This window comes from Gorilla gorilla, chromosome 5 (assembly GCF_029281585.2).
Source record: "Gorilla gorilla gorilla isolate KB3781 chromosome 5, NHGRI_mGorGor1-v2.1_pri, whole genome shotgun sequence".
Lineage (NCBI taxonomy): Eukaryota > Metazoa > Chordata > Mammalia > Primates > Hominidae > Gorilla > Gorilla gorilla.
The window spans coordinates 88629891-88650664 of record NC_073229.2 but is presented as its reverse complement, the minus strand read 5'-3'; the positions used below and the strand labels follow the sequence as shown (position 1 = coordinate 88650664).

The 20774-nt window shown below is 32.5% G+C and overlaps 1 long non-coding RNA gene across 1 annotated transcript in view; it reads right to left on the bottom strand.

Moving 5' to 3' along the window:
* LOC129534077 (uncharacterized) overlaps positions 1–18944 on the bottom strand; it is a 75873-nt gene extending 56929 nt beyond the window's left edge. The window contains exon 1 of the long non-coding RNA XR_008680495.2: positions 18802–18944. This is a non-coding gene — a long non-coding RNA (uncharacterized lncRNA). The remainder of the gene's footprint in view (positions 1–18801) is intronic.
* Positions 18945–20774: the final 1830 nt, after the last annotated feature.

Below are 20774 nucleotides of genomic sequence, written 5' to 3'. Positions count from 1 at the left end.
AAACAAGCCTTCAGACTAAGTGAATTGTAATTATTTGTGTATATTTCCTGGTCTTTTATCTCCAATTAACACTTGTTATAAAATGAACTTTCATTAGACAACTGACATTAGACAAGCTTCACTAAAAGTATCATTAATTTTGATTTTATTTCTTAAATAAAAACCCTGTGGATAATTAAAACCCTTGTATATCATTTAGAAAAAGCTCTAATACCATGGATTGTTTGAATACTCATAACATATATAAAGAAAAGATGGCATATTTCAAAATCTTGAAAACATTGTCTTTATTAATTCATTTACATATCATTTTAATCTTATTTAAATTATATTTTTATTTAAAAAAATCACTTCAAGTCTTCTGATGTTAGTATTTGTTTGTTTATTTTTAAATAGTTATTGAACCCTTTGAATGTGACAAGTGTGGTTTTTAATCCTGGAAATTCACTTGTGAATAAACACAAATATTTCTGTACTCATGGGGAATTGGATATTTTTTTCTCATTTTTATAGTGACAATTTTTTCTAACTTATTAAAACATAAATGCATGTTACAAAATATTAATGGAGAAAGCATGTAAAATGCCACTAAATGTAAATTTTCTGTTACAGCTTCGTTATACCTAAATACAAAGCCAATGTTTCCAACGATTATGTAATCTTATACAACTCCATCATATTCAATTAACTATGAATTATACCCTAATCTATGACTTATGTGGCTAGAATATTATGCAAAACATTTAGGTATTATTCTTAGAATTAATAAATTTTTGTATTGGTTACTTGATAAAATTCTTGCTGTATCAACTAAGTGGGTTGGATTCATTATACATAATAAACCAGAGAAGGTCTCCATATGGAAGGAGGATATTCAGAAAAGTTCAAAGATGGGGGAGAATACTATTTTCTAGGAAGATTAAACATTTCGTCATTTCATTACAGGAACATATTTTTCTGAAGGTGTTGATTAAATTATACAAACAGGCCATCAGGTTAAAAAGAATTACAATCTGAGTACTACCTTTGGAATTTTTCTATCATTCTTTACATGATTACTACAAACGGACCTGCATGAGACTTTTTAAGCTCAGTGTTCTTTCCCTTTTGATTTTCCCCAGTAAATAATAATATTTCACTGTCTAAAGACTTCCGACTAAATACACTTAATTGAATAAGTAACAGCCTTTTAATCCTTTAAACTGTAATGTATTAATTAGGTAATATGCTAGAAATTGAGTTTTCTTAGATCTCAGTTGTGACTTCTCAGTTATAATTTTATCATACCTTATACTTCATTTTATATTTTATACAAAAGGATTCTCTTATCTACTTATCAGTCAGATACATCAAGGGAGTGGCTCTATGTCTTGTGAGTTTGACAGAAATAACTACCATGTTCCATAAACATGAACATTTGTTCAGACTATTATAATCCATGCTCAGTTGTTTTTATTTATTCTGAATTAACTAAAAATACAAGTTCCTCAATCTCATCTAATTCTTTTTTGTTTTCAAAAAACATGTTTTCAGCATCTCTTTTATATCTGGACCAGGGGATACAGGGAAAGTCCCTGCCCTCATGGAACTTTGTTCTCCAGGGAAGAACTAACAATTAAAATAATAAATGAGATAATTACAAATTAAGGTAATGAATGAGAAGAAAATTTTAAAAAAAGATGACATAGTGAAGTAATTTGGGGTTATTTCATCATAAAGAGTTCCCTTTTAAGAGAAAAAAAATCTTAGTTGAGACCTGAATAGAAGGAAATGGCCATGTGCAGATCTGAGGAAAGGATATTTCTGTAGAAGAAACATGATGAACAAAATCTCCAAAGGAAGATAGAGTAGCATGTTTGAGAAATAAGCAGCAGCTCGTGAACTTGCATGATTAAAGAGATAATGTTTTGATATAATGTTGAGAGACAAGCCAGAGATAAAGCAGATTATAAAAGGTCTTGAGAATTAGGTTAAGTTTTGATTTTATTCTAACAAAAATGAGAGGGCATTCAATTATTTTAAGTGGGGAGTTATAAGATCTTTTTTTTTTCTTTTTTATGTAAGACAAGTCTGTAAAGAATTTATTGGAGAAAGGTAAGACTAGAAGTAAGGAGATTGACTGAGAATATCACTGCAGTCATACAAAAAAGAGATGGCTATTATTTCAACTGAAGTGATTAACAGTGGAGAAAAAAAAGACATCTAAGATGGTCTTTTAAGTTAGAACTGAAAGGATCAGGCACTAAATACGAGGGTGAGAGTAAGAAAACAATCAATCATAGTTTCCATGTTGTTTTCTTAGATCACCGGATGGATAATGGTTTCTTTACACAAGATGAGTAGGAACATATAACACTGAAATTCCACTTTTAGGTATATACCAAAGAGAATTGAAAGCATGCATACACCCGAAATCTTACACACAAATATTCATAAAAGTGCTATTCATAACAGCTGAAAATGTGCATATTAGAAAGTGATTGTGAATACTCAAAAGTCACAGGCTTAGAAATTACTTGAGAAGAAGTTTACAACTTAGGGTGATCCTTGATACAGAGTCAGCTTACAACAATTAAAAAACTAAAAATAAACAAAAACAATTACCCCCCTCCTCCCCCCCCCACCAAAAAAAAAAAAAAAAAAAAAAAGCTGGGAAGTGGGAGGATCTGATTTGCAGATTTACAACATTATAAGATTCAAATATCCACTTTTCAACAAACATCACAAGGCATAGTGAAAGAAGGAAACAGGAAAAGATGGCCCATTGAAATGGAAACAAAAAACGTAACCAACAGAACCTTCCTGAATAATACCTCGCGGCAGATCTACCAGACAACAATTTTAAAATAATTTTCTTAAAGATGCTTAAGAAGTAATAGAGGATGTGGAGAATGTAAAGAAACTATATGAACAAATTGGAAATATGAGTAAAGAGATAGCCTAAATAGGAACTAAGAGAAATTCTGGAGCTGTAAACTACAATAACAGAAATATGAAATTCACTGGAGGGACTTAAAAGGCATATTTGAGCAGACCGAAGGAAAAAAATAGTGAATGTAAAGATAAGACAATAGAATTTATGAATTCAGAGAAACAGAAATAAATAAAGTTTGAAGAAAAGTGACCAAAACCTAAGGGAATTGTGGGATACCATCAAGTGGACCAACATACACACTGTGGAAGTCTCAGAAGAAGATGAAAAGCAAGGGGCACAGAGAATGCTTGAAGAAATAATGGCTTAAATTATCTTACATTCGACTGAGTAAAGTCAAAAATATGAACATCCAAGAAGCTGGCTTATTTCGCTCAAAATTAAGTTTCTACGATTTTTCTGCTGTTGTGTGAATTACAATTATTGTGATTACATAATTATATAGACATCTAATAAATATCTTTTACATAATATTATTTGCATAACATGCCATTTGCATAATATTCAATGTTCCCATTAAGACCCTAATGGATATTTTAAGGAACAGGCCATCATTAAACTTTTTTTCTGCTAGGTTTTCTCACAGTTGCTTCTCAAAAAAAAAAAAAAAATCTTGTTTTGGTCACAGAGTGGAAAGTACCTATAGATCTACTTAATATCCCTTTTGAAAAGATTAGGAGAGCATTGTGGTATTGGAGTTAAATGTCTCTAACTGACTACGGGTAACACATGTTTTCTTTTAGGCCTGAAATTAATGCTATGTTTATATAACTTCCTAAATGAAATACAATACTTTTGGGAGAAAAATAAAAGTCATCTCTTGCTCTTAGAGAGGACAACAGAGTAAAAGAAATGTTCTGAGCCGATAAATAAAGGTAGGTAACTATGTCTGCTCTCTTGGAGTCAAAATTTTCTCTAAAGGTCAACACCATACTAAACACAATGCTAAAAACACAATTACTAAAATGCTAGTCAGCTCCTCCCGAACTCTGTACAAATTTTGCAGATGCAGCTTTGATTTGTTTTATTCCTCTTGAGAGAAGGTAGGTTTCACCAGAGTATTTTTGTAAATAGTAATTTTCCTTAGAAAATTAAATCTCAGCTGTTTAAACGTTAACAGGGTCTTTCTGTTATGGCTGTAAAGGATAAGCCAACCAAGGATTGACAACAAAGAATATGAAAAAGAAGGCAACCATTCATTTGCCAATGAAAAGAGCAGAAGGCTGAGAGGTGATTATAAAAGTTATCCAGAAATAGATGACTCCGGACAAAAGTAGCAAATGAAGGGAGTGGATATATTAAAGATGGAGAATCTTGTTTCTACTGTCCTCTGAAGTTATGGTGGTAGCAAATTCAAATTTATATAGTAGCCAGGTAAATAGCCTAAATAAGTACAGTTGACAACTCATATGAAAGGGAGAGTATATGTCCCATCTCAAGGAGGTAATGACTCCTCATAGCCAGCCTGTTGTTACCAAAGTGAAATGTATGCCCAATGTTTACAGGTCTTCTACATTGTAATAAGAAGCAAAAATTAAGGGTATCATGTAATGATCTAACTTATAAATATTATCTCACCTTTATAAATTATCTTGCCCAATAAAACAGATCCAGACTATATTCAACCTGTGGGCCACATTTAGCAAGCTGCCTAATAATTAATTAAATGTTGAAAACCAATAGTGCAGTAAGTCAAAACTCCTATCTTCTGATGATAGAAAATCTGGCTGGCTGGTGATTTCTTGCTGAGGACATAGGATCCAGCCCAAAGTTTCTGACCACAACACATGGAAGTGGAGGTCAAGATGCAGAAGAAGGAGACCATCTCTTATAGCCCCTCTGCTTCCAGGGAGTGATAGTTGACTCCCCTGTGCTTAGAGATGAGAAAATGTAAATCAATATCTCACCTTTCCTTAATCCTCACCCACTTTAAAGCCTCAGTTGAAATCTAGAGTTCCAGCATCATCAAAATTATGATAATGAGAGTAAACACAGGAAAGCTAGATTATCTTAGAGTCTCAAATGAACATAAACAGCATGAGTCAGGAAGTCTAACATGTTCTTTGCACTTCCCCCAGTACCTAGACAAGTTGGCATGTTGTAGGAGCTCCATAAATGGACCAGGAAGTATAACAGGAACTTCAGGAGTGCAGTCACACTTAGTAAAGTGTGACTTGATCAATATGCTCACATGATTAAATTTGTTTCAGCCAGATAACAGTGGGAACTGTTATGAAAAAGACTAAGAGATAAAATGCTAAAGAGACTAAAACAAGGTAAGATCTGTAAGGAAATAACAAGGAACTAAAATAGAGCATTGTATTAGTCTGTTTTTACGCTGCTGATAAAGACACATCTGAGAATGAATGGGCAATTTACAAAGGTAAGAGGTTTATAGGACTTACTGTTCCACAAGGCTGGGGAGGCATTACAATTATGGCAGAAGGTGAAAGGCACATCTCACATGGATGGCAGCAAGCAAAGAGCTTGTGCAGGGAAACTCCCATTTTTAAACCCATCAGATCTTGTGAGACTTATTCACTATCATGAGAACTGCACGGGAAAGACCCATCCCCATGATTCAATTACCTCTCACCAGGTCCCTCCCACAACATATGGGAATTCAAGAAGAGATTTGGGAGGGGACACAGCCAAATCATATCAAGCAGTGAAATTAATTTTCCACTACAACACCAGAGGAAAGAATCCTCTCAAACATGGGAGACACTTTTATGTGAAATCCAAAAAAGTTGATCCCATAGAAACAGAGAGTTAAAATGCAGTTGCCAGAGGCTGGAGGAAGGAGCAAGGTGGAGAAAGGGGTGATATTGATCAAAGGGTACAAATTTTTAATTAGAATAGAGGAATATGTTGTAATGACTTATCACATTGTATGGGTGCCATAGTTAATAATAATGTATTGCATATATCAAAATTGCTTAAAAATAGATTTTTAACATTCTCATTACAAAAAAAATTATCAGTTAGTGGGGAGATGGATATGTTCATTAGCTTGACTGAATCTTTCAACAATGTCTACATAAATAAAAAAATCATATTGTGCCTCATAAATATATACAATTACTATGTGTCAATTAAAAATAAATAAATACATAAATTTTACAAATGAAAAAATAAATGTGGCACATTTTTTTCTTTTTACATTAGAAATATTAGGGCCAAGATTTCAAATTGCAAATGTCTTCAAAGCTCTTTGCTTTCTAATGGATTATATTTCTATTTATTTTTCCCATTAAAAGCCACAATTAAATGGCCTGGTAGTACTTCAAAACTTTGATTTTTAAGTGTCTTTAAGATTTCTTTAAATTTGACCAGTTTGTATGAAACCACAGCACATTTCAGCTGAATAATGACAGTGCAGAAAGGCACTTTGTTACAGATAAAAATCATTGACTTTTGGAGATGCCATCAATAGTCATTTAGACTAGAATATTTCAGTCTCAAAAGTAAAGATATTTTCTCCTTTATAGGCAGCACATTGCATTTTATATGGTTGTTAAGATTTATAGATTCATTCTCTAGCTTCCATAGGTGAAGTAATTTCAGACTCACATAACCGAAAGAGGTAGAATTTCATTGTATCGAATTCTCTTTTCTTCCCTTTCTACTCAACTAGTGAAAAATCTGTTTTTCAAATTGTAATGTCTCAGATACTGACAGTAAGGATTTCCATACTTTAAAAAGTATGCAGTATGCGCCATACCTGGGCTTTGGGCACCTTCACTGGATTCCTTCCCGTTTTGATTTTTAAACTCACTATTTTAGTTTGGATTCTGCTGAAATCAGAACTTAAGATGGAGGCTTGTGTGCAGTAATGTATTTGGTAGATGATTTTAGGAAGTAAAATTGAGGGGCTCGGGACATGAAATCAGAGAATAACGAAGTCAGTAGAAGAAATCTTATTATGGTTACTATTTGGGCAATGACTAAATAATTACATAATGACCTTTAGAAAGTTAATAACATATAATCAGGATTATCCATAAGTAAAGCTGGTGATTAGAATATTTACAAATTACCTTCCATCCCTAGTTGTTTGAAGGGTGTCTTAGGAGCACTGACTTCTTGTATTTTGAGCCTGAACGTGCCTGTATGCTAAGGTAGTTCACATCGTGTATGAAAAGATCCTCAAAGAGAGCAAAGACTTGATATAAGGAACTGCCATGATGAGGCGAGCTGAGATCACTCAGTACAGCTCATTCCAAATGCAACTGAAATCAGAGGCTGACCAAGAAAGAGGATGTAGCCTGGAGCACCAGAGTCATTTGCTATGTTTACTGCAGGAAGTATCAAGGCCTGCTTTCTAGAAATATACCTGTAGGTCTGCCTCCCTCCATGTACTCTCTGATCTTCCCCATTCAATTGACCCCAATCTTCCAAGAAGCCAGTTGTGTATATTTTGCTTGGAATGCGCTTTCTACACTCAATTCTTACCTCAATTTGCACCAATTTGTGTGTGTGTGTGTGTGCTGAGGAAGTTGGAGAATTAAAATGTTCATGCTTTGGGTCATAGGTATTAGGTGTGCTCTTCATAATAACTTTGCCAGAAAGCCCTGCACTTTGGGAATTATTGAGCTTTTGTGATTACATATGGCAATGTAATCTTGTATTTTGAGTTCTCACTTATGATTAGAACTTCAGTTGGGTGCTCCGGGCTATATCTTCTTCCTTGTCCAGCCTCTGATATCAGTTGCATTTGAAATGAGCAGTTCTTAGTGGTCTCAACTCACCTCATAATGAAAGTTCCCTATGTAAAGTGCTCACTGAGTCTTTGCTCCCTCTTGAGGGTCTTTTTCTATACATAGGAGCCATCCATGTATAGAAAGAAACTATGAACAACTGAAGAAGAAGAAACACTGAACAACTAGGAATAACAACCACATCAGAGCCTAACACATTAAATCATCCAATAACTATAATTTTTGGTACCACTGGTCTTTAATTAGGTCATTCTAATTAAAATGTTCTTACATAATTTGTTCTGTAATGTTAAAAGTGTATTTTAATGTTCTATCTATTATATATAATTTATCTGAGGCCAATTACTCTAAAATATGTGATGCCCTAGAAAACTAAATATAGGTGGATAATGACCTATAAATATATGATAATTGATGTGTTTTTAATAGACATTACTTAATCTCAAAACATTATTATCTTATTTTGTAGAGTATAAAAAATTAACTGCTTCAAGATTATTTTATATTATATAAAGAATCACCAATGATAAAGTTACTTGTCTTAATTTGCTATTGGTTTCAATTTAGAAAGATTTATTATGAGTTAGTGAATAATATAAAAAGTCTAAATTTTGTGTTTTACTTCACCTCTAGATTTACTATAAAGAACAATTTTACTTTGTAATATTACATCAAATTATATCCTATCTGAATTTAAAATTAATGTTATATACTCACATATATTGTATTTTAATTTAGAATGAACCTGATTCACAGGGTTGTAAAAAATTCTCTAGATTGTTTGCCACAGTTTCAAAAAGTCAGCATTTTAAAAGTCAGAATTTTATTTCTTATTGGTTACTAATTTTTTAAATGTTTTTTATTGGCAGCATGAGAAGAAAATTAAAAGAGAAAACACTTTATGAAAAACTATAATCACTAAGCAGTTACATGTGTTAACATTCAAAAAGTTTACATTGTATACAATTAAAAAATTAACTTACTTGAAGTGAAATATGATTTTATTTTAAAAATTTTTGTGTGCCTTTAATGTCCTAGGCACTCTTGTAGGTACTGCGATAAAATAATGAACAAAAGAGAGAAATTCCTGTCTTCAAGGAGATTTAATTCAAGTAGTAAGAGAGAAAATAAACAGTTAAGTGACAGACTTATCAGGAAGTGCTAATTGCTAGGAAGGGAATAAAAGGTAATTGAATAGAGTGACATAGTGTTATTTTTATATAATGTAGGTAGGCTTGTAAGAGAAACTTCTATACAAGGCCTGATAAAATAATACAGGTAAGCATGCTATCGGAGGGAAGTGATACACACCCAGATAGAATAGCAGAGGCCAACACTGTGGAATTGAGGGAGAAATTAGATTAGAGAGGTAGCTAGGGGCCATATTTACAGGATTTAGCAGACCAATGTAAGGAGTATGTGCTTTGTTCAAGTATTTTGGGAAGCTACGGAAGATTTTGAACATGAGAGTGAAGTGATATGCTTTAATTTTAAAATGATCACTCTGGGTGCTAGATAGTGAATATATTTTAACATGAGAAAAGGGAAGATGGAGACAAATTAAGATGTCATATTTCAGGCAAGAGATGGTGGTGGCTTAGACTAGTATCATTGCAATATAGGTTGTGAAAGTGGTTGAATTAAAATGTATTTTGAAGATGCAGCCAATGGGATTTGCTGATGGACTGCATGGAGATGTGTGAGCAAAGAGTTAAGAATAACTCCACAATTTTGGCCTGAGAAACTGGGTAATAATGATGCTATCCACTGAGGTGGACAACACTAGGCAGAATACAGTTGGAATAAATCCTCAGTACTAATCAGTCTGAGGTATTATATGGATACCTGAATGAACATGTTAGTAGTTATTTGGGTATATGAGTTGAGAGTTCAGGGGAGACACAAAGATTCATAGAACATATTTGGGAATTATTAGTATATTTATGGTATTTTTTAAATGGTTGAAATTCCTGAGTCAGTGAACATATCTAAAAATAGAAATAATGACGATCTAAACAATTATGGGATCCACTAATAGTAAGAGAAAACAATGATGAAATTGATAATTGCGGAAACATGGAGTGCAAGTTTACAAGGCATTTTACATAAACAAAATAGGTAAAATGCTACTGATAATATGACCACAATGTGGAAAGAAAATTTGCCTTTGAATATGGCAATGGAGAATAATTAGTGACCTCCAACAAGAAGAATATCATTTTAATCTTGGGATTAAAGCATGATTGGAAGTGGGATTGAAAGAGAATAGGTAGTGAGGAAATGGATATTCAATAGACAGCAGGTTTCAAAATTCTTTTTTTTAAACAAATCGAGTAGTAGTTTAACACTTTTTACACATTGTAGAAAGATTCAAAAACAAAATGAGGAATAGGTAAATATTTATTCATATGCTGATAGCAAGTGATATAGTATGGAGAGAATAATTTATGCTGGAGAAAATAAATGCAGGATAAACTTTCCTTAACAAAAAATGAGGCTGGGTGCAGTGGCTCACGCCTGTAATCCCAGCACTTTGATAGGCTGAGGCGGGCAGATGACTTGAGGTCAGGAGTTCGAGAACAGCCTTGCCAACATGGTGAAACCCCATCTTTACTAAAAATACAAAAATTAGCTGGGTGTGGTGGCGAGCACCCGCAATCCCAGCTACTTGGGAGGCTGAGGCAGGAGAATTGCTTGAGGTGGAGGTTGCAGTAGCAGAGATTGCACCACTGCACTCCAGCCTAGGCGACAACAGCGATACTCCATCGGAAAAAAAGAAAATATGATAATAATAATGGAGAGAATCCATACAGCAGTAGGGCAGTAGGGTTGACAATAGACAGGAATGTGGAAAAACAGAAAATGTAGTCTATGAATGCAGATGCATATAGTTTGGTAGTTGTTAGTGCGAAGATAAAGAAGCTTTCTTCTGATGGCTTTTATTTTCTCAGGGATATAAGAAACAAAGACAATTGAAACTTCAATAGAGAAAGGATTGATAATGGTGTAAAAAGATAAAGCTAGAATAGTAGGCTAGGATACTCGGAAATTCAATTGATTCAGAAGAAGCAGGATTGTCAGGCAGCACCAAGGGCTTTCTTGAGATTTGTGGTCAAGAAATCAAGGTAAGAACATTCATTCTCATTCTCTCTCTCTCTCTCTCCCTCCCGCCCCCCTCATAATTTTTCTCTGTGTGTGTTTGCGTGTGTGTGTTTCTTTAAGCACATGCATTTTTTTTTTTCTGACAAGTAAGAGTGATTTTAATAATGAGTCCTATAATGTAGGCTGGGAACATGGGAAATAAGGATTTTTTTTTTTTTAACAAGAGTCAAAATTGGCAGCCTGAAAATAGCATTAATGAGCAATTCTTGGAAGACTTGTATTTTCCTACTCACCTCTTCAGCTAATGTCATGCCAGCCTCTTGGTCATTGCTCTGTGCTTCTTTCCTGCTGCAACTTCTATCCTCCTGGTGTTTATTTTGCCCTGTGCTAGAAACTGCATTGATATTTTACTCTCTAAAGTTCCATTAACACCCATTTTTGTTTGCATTATAGAATTTCACTAAGGGTTTGAAGAAATAATTTAGAGTACGGTAGAAAAAATAAGTTGAATTTTATGTGTTGCCCTTTTAGCAATTTGTTGGCTTTTTTGGACAGAACTATCTAACTGGCCCTTGGGTTCTGGCTCACCAAATCTTGTCAAATCTATTTTCTCACTGTGTATGTCCTCACCTCTATCTCCACCTATCATTTCCTATGAAGGGGAAAAGACCCACCAATAATGACATTTCAGCTTTCTAAAATACAATAGCTGGCTTTGATGCTCACTCACAAATAGTATCAAAATCACCAGTCAGGCATTCCCATTCATTCAGATTTTTCAGTTAGCATTTTGGTGGTTCTCTCTTAGAGATTAACTGATATTCAAGGATTTTCTCATATTAAAGGGATATCTCTAAATAAATAGATACATAAACAAGAAAATAGCACATACACACAGAAAAAAAGAAATTTTGAAACACTGAGGCAAGGCAGGAAAAAAACACACAAAAATCTTCATAAAGATTATTTTAGAGAAAATATAAGATATTTTGTTTGTGAACATTGCAGAATGCACTAAAAATATTAGGTAAGATAGACAGTTTTGGGGAACTGAAATGAAAGCTAAATATTAACAATATAATAGAGGCACTGGAAAAGAAGATGTAAGTAAATCCTCAAATGAGCAAAAAATAAAATTAGAGAGGAATATTGATATAGTTACAATATTATTAACAATGACTTCTGACTAATAACATTTTTGATATAACTATGTGGGGAGGAAAGAGTAAGAAAACATATTTGGTTAGGGGGATAGTGATAAGCTAACTTTTAATTATCCATAGAAACAATTAGATATGTGAAACACAGAAGAGAAAAGTTCAAGAAATGGTAGTATAATTGTGCCATTTAGAAATATAGAGGTAAATATCAGAAGTATTAAGAGTGTTGAAAGAAGTTGCTTCTGGAAGCAGGTCTGCTGTGTTTTATATTATTCTCCCACCTCCTCAATCCTGCTTTATACAGGCAAATCATACCTTTTCCAGAGCTGTCACTGGTATAACACCTCTTTCTTCCTAGTGTCATTATAGAATTAGTTACCTGATTCTGTAACTGTTAAGCATAGTCATTGCTAAACACAGGGCCCTCATTACACATAGGCGGAAAAAGCAAAGCATTTTGAGGAATCTGTGAATTTGTAAGTCCTTTAAAATCAGATTAGTCTTTCTACATTGTATATTTTTTTCCTAATACCTCAAGACTGCAAGACTGCTAACTATAGCTAAAATTCTGAGGTGCTTCCCCTATTTAATTTATGATATGATGGTGCTTTTTTATATAATTGTATATACATGCTATGAAGATTCTAATGTCCCATAGACATATCAAAGCTTCTTTTTTGCTTTACTCTCTTCTTCTAATTATTCAATTACATAAAAATATAAATATCAGTTAGTAAGGAACTATTTCATCTTTATATGTAATTAAGTGTAATTTTGGTTCTTGATCTCTCTCTACCTCTCCCTCTCTATACACATTTGTATATCTGTGTTTGTACCAATATATTATAGGCATCTTGAACCCAAACCTAATCAACTTTTTCCATAGCTTTCCCTTAATGTTCCATTTAAATTCACTTCCCCAACTCCTTACCTTCATCCTGGTCCCCATAATCATTTGTTTTTAATTTCTTTTTAGAATTTTTCCTGTGGAAAGTTAATACCATATAAGGCAATTAAGCTATTATATCTCATATATATCTATATATACATATTTGTATATATTTACAGGTTTGTGTTTATATTTTACCCACATACTTATATATAAGAGATTTTATATATATATATATATACACACACATATATTTGTATACACACACTCTAATATGTATATTATACTGGCCTTATTTTATATATTATGTGTGTGTATAATATATAAAATAAATGTGAATAAATTTTTTTTTTGGTCATAGCTTTCTGTCAGAACTTTGAGAGTTAAATCCTCCAACCCTTCTAGGAAGTAGTATTGCCAGTCTCTGACACACCTGGCCTGAATTGATGCCTGAATCAATTCAGAATTTACTACATCTATTGAGACACTTTGTCCATCCTGATTACTGCATAACAAGTTCACCTTATGTCTCATGCTAGTGCATTAATCCAGGTGCAAAAACTACCCCCTAACAATTGTATGTGAGCTGGGTTTTTGTACCCTTATCATCATTTTTTTGACATTAAAAAGAAAGCTCATTTCTCTCAATATGAGAAGCCTAAAATAGAGTTAACTGAAAGTCATACACATGAGGACAAGTTATTGATTGTAGTGGCAGGAGACTAAGTGCCGAATGATGTTGTATAACAGATTCACTGTGCCAAGTCTAAATGTCTGGAATATCATCTGTGGGAAAATTCAACTTCTTACTTTAGCCACTATATTTTAATATTTTAGCATTTTTTGTTAGCAAAGGTAATCTTATCTGGATGAATATATTCAGTTATACATTTTTTTCATATCTTTGGAAATATCTCTGATTACTTTACATATTTAGTTGGATTTTGTTCAATATCTCTCTTTACCGTAACATAAGCTCCTTTAGGGTAGGGAACCTTCTCTGTTATGTTCACCAGACTTTACTGAGAGTTTTCAACAAGGCTTGGGACGTAAGAGGCACATACACATTTGTGACATTAGCAAATAGAAAATGCAATTGCACTCTGCGTCCATTCATGGTTATAACTCAATAAAATAAGATATTGGCTATTAAAATTTGCATCTGGATAGTAAATCTAGAATATAAATCTTCAATGTAAACTCCGTACGTTTTATTCTTTCTTTGCAATTGTTCCTCTTGCCATTTGAGCTGATTTAAGGGCTTACTTAAATAAACATTGTTTTAAGAAAAGCCAAGGACAGTCTATAAAATAAGTTAATTAAAAGTACTATTAATGTTTGTAATTCAATGATATAAACATCATTTTTCAAAGTGCAATTTCAATGTGTAAGATCCAGCTTTTGATAAAAGAGAAATGGATTTGCGAGTTCTAAGTGATAAAGGCAATTTTATAATGAGGTTTTGGATTTCAAATGAGGATGAGACAGCTTGGACATAGTAAGCAAAGCCCATGGAAGAGAACATGGACATCAAGAGTCTATACCAGTACACAGTACCCACATACTAGGGACAATGTCTTTCTCCATTGCGTCCAGATTAAAAGAGCAAAAGAGTGATGGATCTCTGAATAAAAAAGATATTCAACTCCGAAACTGATATAACTGAATTTTGTCTTGAAAAAGTCACACATCGACTTGGCACATTGACATTTTCTTCTGTTAGATGAAATTTTACCCATACATTATATGGAATTCATTATGACACAAATAACATGTATTTTTGCACATTTGAGTTGTGAAAGTGAATTTTAAATCTTGTCACATAAGGGAAAAGTGGTTGAGCACAATTCAGCTGCCTGTTTAATGTAGCTCCTGCCTACATTAACAGAAAAAGGAAATGGTAAATGCTATGTTAATAATGTTGCTGTCATTGACAAAAAGAAATGATTACTATTAATCTAAAGCTAAATATAAACAAATACCAAATATTTTCCTAAATGTTTATATCTATAGACTTATAGTTATCAATCAAACAAAAAATAAACACTAAACCCTTTGTGTTTAAATTATTACAGATGCATAATATGTAATTAGAAATTTGAAGTTGCTTTTACATCTTTTATTTCCCATTCAATTAATTATCTTTATATTCTATTTTAATATGTCTTGTTAAACTAGGAACTCAGCTGACATATTGTACCAGAGTAGACTAAACTTTGATGGAGAGAAGAGATAAAATGGTGAGCAAGTAGATTTGGGGAGTCTCCACAGATGAACTGATAATTAAATCAGAATTTCACAAAACTATAAGTTCAGTGGATAAAATGGGTGATATAGAAGAAAATAACAGAAGCCAAGAGTCTAAGAAAAGATTCCTATACAATAACCAAAAATGCACAATTGATCAATTGTCCATATTTTCCCAAACTATGCTTCTTTATACATGTACTCAAGGCAGATTGTTTTACTTCTTACGTAGATTGGGCATTTGGCAAAAAATGTATTCAGAAGACAGCTTAGTTATCTCAAGCAGAAAATATTATAACTGAATACAGTCATATGTTTGCATGTGTATATGAAACATATCCAAGAAAAAATGTGTTTCGCTTTGAAGCAAACATAATTATATTTTATTATTCTGAACTATTGAATTGTATATGTTTTCTACATGGCATTATTATCAAAGTTATTATTTCTGAGATAGGACTTAGGCATTTTAAAAATATTTATACTTTTCTAGTAGATATATAAATATTAATATAGATATAAACACAAATGTAGACATGACTACATGTAATCATATTTAAAGTCCTTAAGCACAAGTTCATAAACTTTTATCTACAGATTAATAATATATAATTGTGTCTACTTAAGAGGAGACTTCTTGCTAAATGAGTGAATATTTTAGAAAGCAATATAAATTTATTTATACTCATCTTTCCTATATTTAAATCACTAATAATTAAAACTCAAATTCATAAGCCAATATTCTTTAGGAAAGACAAAGTTAGACAATACTGCAAATCTGCTGATAAACTGATTTATATCTTTTGCAAGATAAACTGTAAGCCTTTGATTATATGCCATCACTTGTGTATTTCCTGTTCATTAAATTCAGTCAACTCACTACGTGTGTAAATTTGGACTCTATTTGTGATAGTGTTAAATTGAAAATACTCTAGATAAATTAATTATAGAATGGCTTTAAATAGTCAACTTTGTAAATGTTTATTATCTTCTTCCAATTCTAGATACCACAAGTCTTCATAAGAATAAGAACCATGTCAGCCTTGATCATCACAAAACCTCAACAGCTAATAGAATACAAAGCATAAAATGAAGCAGTATCGAGTTAATCACTGATAGCTTGTGTACATATTATTTAATGTGTTCTTCAAAGAATGCGCTGATTTAGATAATTAAGAATCATAAACTTTCCTGGTCAGAGTCTTGAAAAATTTATATCCTTAATAACTTGGTTAAATGTATCCATAAGTGTAGGCAAAGCTAAATTTTTCTGAATAATATATTTGGTTACCAAATTTTAACATATTTAATATTGTATTTAATGTTATTTTATCTTTCCTCTCTATCACTAATACCATTACATTCACATTTTGTTTTTTTCTGATGGAGCAAAGCTAGAGTAGAAATAAAACTGGAATTAGAGAGGGATGTGTATTTTGGTTCCGGCTCTGTCACTGCCAGATGTATGATCTTGAACAATATACAAAAGTATAACATCCTTGTGTTTTAAAGTTTAAGATTCTTTAAGTAAAACCTTGCAGTGTCATGACTCTCCTGAAATGGAACAACCTAAAAATGAATAGATTTGAACATCTCACAAAACAGTAACGCTTTAGGAGCCTTGAAAAAAAAAGATTTCCAGAGAAGGCTAAGAAAAATAAATGCTATTAAGTGTCTGAGAATAAGAAAAACTTTATCTGTCCATGTATGAAAGAGAAGGTCAATTTGAATGTCAAAAGAGCATGTACAGAAAAACAAATACATGTAACTTTCTTGAGGGGGAAAACTTCTTTTTGAATGTCCAGTCATGTATCTTTCTTGGTTTGAAACCAAACTGTAACACATATTTCATAATATTTTTTCTATATTCAACTGTAAATTCTGAAAGTGGTACACTTTTAATTTCTTATCTTCCAGTGAACCTAAAAATGGACATGTGAGCAGTTTTGCTCAGTGACATATTAGCAGGTTTTGACTGTTATTCTAAAAAGGTTCTCCTTACAGAAAGACTCAATACAGTTAGCACCACTCTTTTCCCTTGACTCAAGTGTAGAAATAATGACTTAAGTCATTGCAGCAGCAATTCTGAATGCATGAACCTATAATCATGAATTAAAAACTAAGAAAACCATTACCCCATCCTGGTACTGTCAAGTCACTGGACCAACAACCATTAGCTGTCTACCTACAGAATTCTTATTATGTAAGAAAAAATGAACCCTATCTATTAAGGATAACAAATAATTGAGTTTTCTTTTACTTGTAGCTGTACCAATATGCAAACATATATTAAAACATCTTAAATCATGTGCTGCTGGTAACATCTTAGATATATCATTTTAAAACAATGCTAAGTACCATATTTTGAAATGAAATTAAAGAGGTTATCAAAAGAAAAATAAAGAACATGTTAATCTTTCAAATGTTGATACATTTAAAATATCAGAGCAAGGTGTTATAACAAATAATTTTACAAAATGTGTTTCTTAGTCATGTTGAGCTCAGTGTGTTGTTTCTTATTTTAATACTTCTAGCAGCAGTAACAACAACAAGGTGAATGGCATTGCTGAGTGGATATATATGGTTCTACATTGATAGCTCAATAATTTTGAAGGTAATGGGCAATGCGAAACTTAGAAAGTACACTGTTTTATAGTTGAAATTTAATGTTTCTTATATATTATATGTAATGAACTTTGCAGAAAATGATACTTTTTAGGAAATATTAACTTAATCTTATAGTTTTTGTGTATATGAGATTTGTTACCAAGATTACCTCTGAAGCCATCAAGATTTCTCAGGAAAGACACCTTCATATTTCTTTTTAAGGTCACGTAACTTTCTCTCACCTTTTGATTACTTATTCTCTGGAAATACTTCTAGTTCCTTTCCATTTTTGCTTGCCAGTATAATTTCCATGTGTCTAGTATTATTTTATCCCCGCTGGCAGAGAACCTAATATTAGATGTATTTAACTACTCATCCCTCAGGATAGAAATCCATATGATTTTAGTGCTGCACAAATCAGATGTTAATAAACTGAGATTTGAGATGTAAATACATTATTGTAATCTCTGTGGGAATTGTGTGAAAAAATAAATATGAAACAAAATAACACAAAAACTATATTATTGTTAGTCCCATATCATTAATACTAGTATGCCTAAACTAAAACAATATAGCTTTTTGTATTTTGTAAATGCAATTTCCCACCAGAAATTTAGAGGGCTAATGCCTCTACCTTCTGTAAGCTCCCTGATGACTTTTGCCTTTATGTTTGGATAAAATTTATGTCGTGAAATGATTGATACTGACAGCTAATGCCAATCTTCTTTTGCTTTACGTTTAAATTCACAATGGCTGTCTTTTTTATGTAAATATTTTTAATGCTAAGCATATTCTAGAAATGACTGTTGTGTAACAGATATAATAATGTTATTTCTGTTAGATTATCCATCCAGAAATACTTTTTCCTATATTATAGCCATGCAAACTTACTAAAGATAAATTTACTGTAAAAGATAAAAATGTAAGATAACTTAAAATCTAATCTTAGGATTTAATACATTGAAGATAAAACACATAATTTTACTTCTTATTAATTTCTTTTATAAGAGACAAATTAACTCTTGACATTTTTGCCCTGTTTGCATCTGGCAGGTTATTTCAGGTTTTGGAGTATAAGTATGAGGTTTCCATTTGCTTGCAGACAGAAATATGTTGCTGCACATGGGACAGATATGGATTTACCTGTATAACCAGGGGCACGGAGGCAGTTGTATCCATCAGTCCTGTAGACACAATTCTCTTCATCTAGACAAGGTGAGATTTTACATTTATTTACATCAAGTTCACAGAAGGGCCCATGGTACTCACGTTCACAATTACAAAAAAATCTGGAGAAAAGTGGAGAAATGAGAAATAGCCATGTAACAATGATAATCATGTATTATATATGATTCATATTTATATTTTAAATTCAAGACATTCAACTTAATTGAAATGAATAATATATGTATTTCATTTTTTTCTTTGAAAAAATATAGCAATTCCCCTTGCAAAATGTTGTTCTGCTCAAATGTTCTTTATGTGTGAAATTTTGAAAAACAATGTGTTGGGTAAATAATTACTGTAACCTGATAAATACTAGTATCAAAATATAGATGAGGTCATGTCCTTTGTAGGGACATGGATGAAGCTGGAAACCATCATTCTCAGCAAACTATCACAAGGACAAAAAACCAAACACCGCATGTTCTCACTCATAGGTGGGAACTGAACAATGAGAACACATGGACACAGGAAGGGGAACATCACACACCAGGGGCTGTTGTGGGGTGGGGGGAGGGGGGGAGGGATAGCACTGGGAGATATACCTAATGTTAAATGACGAGTTGATGGGTGCAGCACACCAACATGGCACGTGTATACATATGTAAAAAATCTGCACGTTGTGCACATGTACCCTGAAACTTAAAGTATAATAATAATAAACAAACAAACAAAAAAAAAGAAATAATTTCCAAAGGAGATATTAAACTGATCGAAACTGTATACTTAGCAAAAATATCTCTTCATAGTTTTTCCTTTTAGAAGTCTAGATAAAGAAGCTTTAGCAACTTTCCATAAAATGTTTTTGAGCTAGATTTCTATTTAGATTTTTTAGGAAACTCTTCCTAATTAACTTCACTCATCATTTTATAACCACAGAAGTCTAACATTCCCCATGCTCCTCCTTTTACTTCTTCAACCTACATTAATTAATTGAGCGCCAGACATTAGTCATGTACCCATATTCAAGTGTAAATTAAACTGGAGCTTGCTTTTGAAAGTCTCAAGAACAGGACAGGAATATAGATATGTAAACATTACAGTAAATACATGTCAATTGAGACAGGACCTGTTAAAGCATGGCTAACTGCTAGACAAGAGGTGACAGAAAAGGTCTTACTCAGTATTAATAAAGAAGGAGCAGGATCAGTGTTTTAAAATTCTGAATATGAATGAAAACATGCAGTATTTTTCTTTCTGTGCCTGGCATATTTCATTTACAATAATGTCCTCCAGGATCATGTATGTTGTTACAAATAACAGGACTTCATTCTTTTTCATGGCTGAAGAGTATTTCATTGTTTATGTATACTACATATTTTTTATTCATTCATCTCTTAAGTAAAGTAAGCCAGACAGTAGGGGAGAGGGGATAGGAAAGGTTGATTGATGGGTGCAAAATTACAATTAGAAAGGAAGAATAAATTTGGTGTCCTATTGCACAGTACGGTGACTGTAGTAAACAGTAAGGTATTGTATATTCAAAAGAGCTAGAGGAGAAAATTTTGAATGTTTGCACCACAAAGAAATGATGAATGTTTGAGGTGATCTCTATGCTAATTATCCTGATTTGTTCATTACAAACGAATGAACAAATGTGCTGTAATACAATATATTATGTAGTATAATGATACAATGTATTCATGTATCAAAACAACACAACAAAACAACACATAAATATATCAATTATGTGTAAATTAAAAATAAAATTAATAGAAAAAGAAAGAGTAAGGAATCTTTGTATCAGTTGGACAGAAGGCATTAAAATGTCATGTGCAATGGGATACTGGGTGAAAGAGTAGAGTATTTCCCAAGAGCTCTTCATGTGACTAGGGAATTGACTATAATCATCTTTTTGGAGTAACACTAATCCAAATACTAACTTCTTGAAT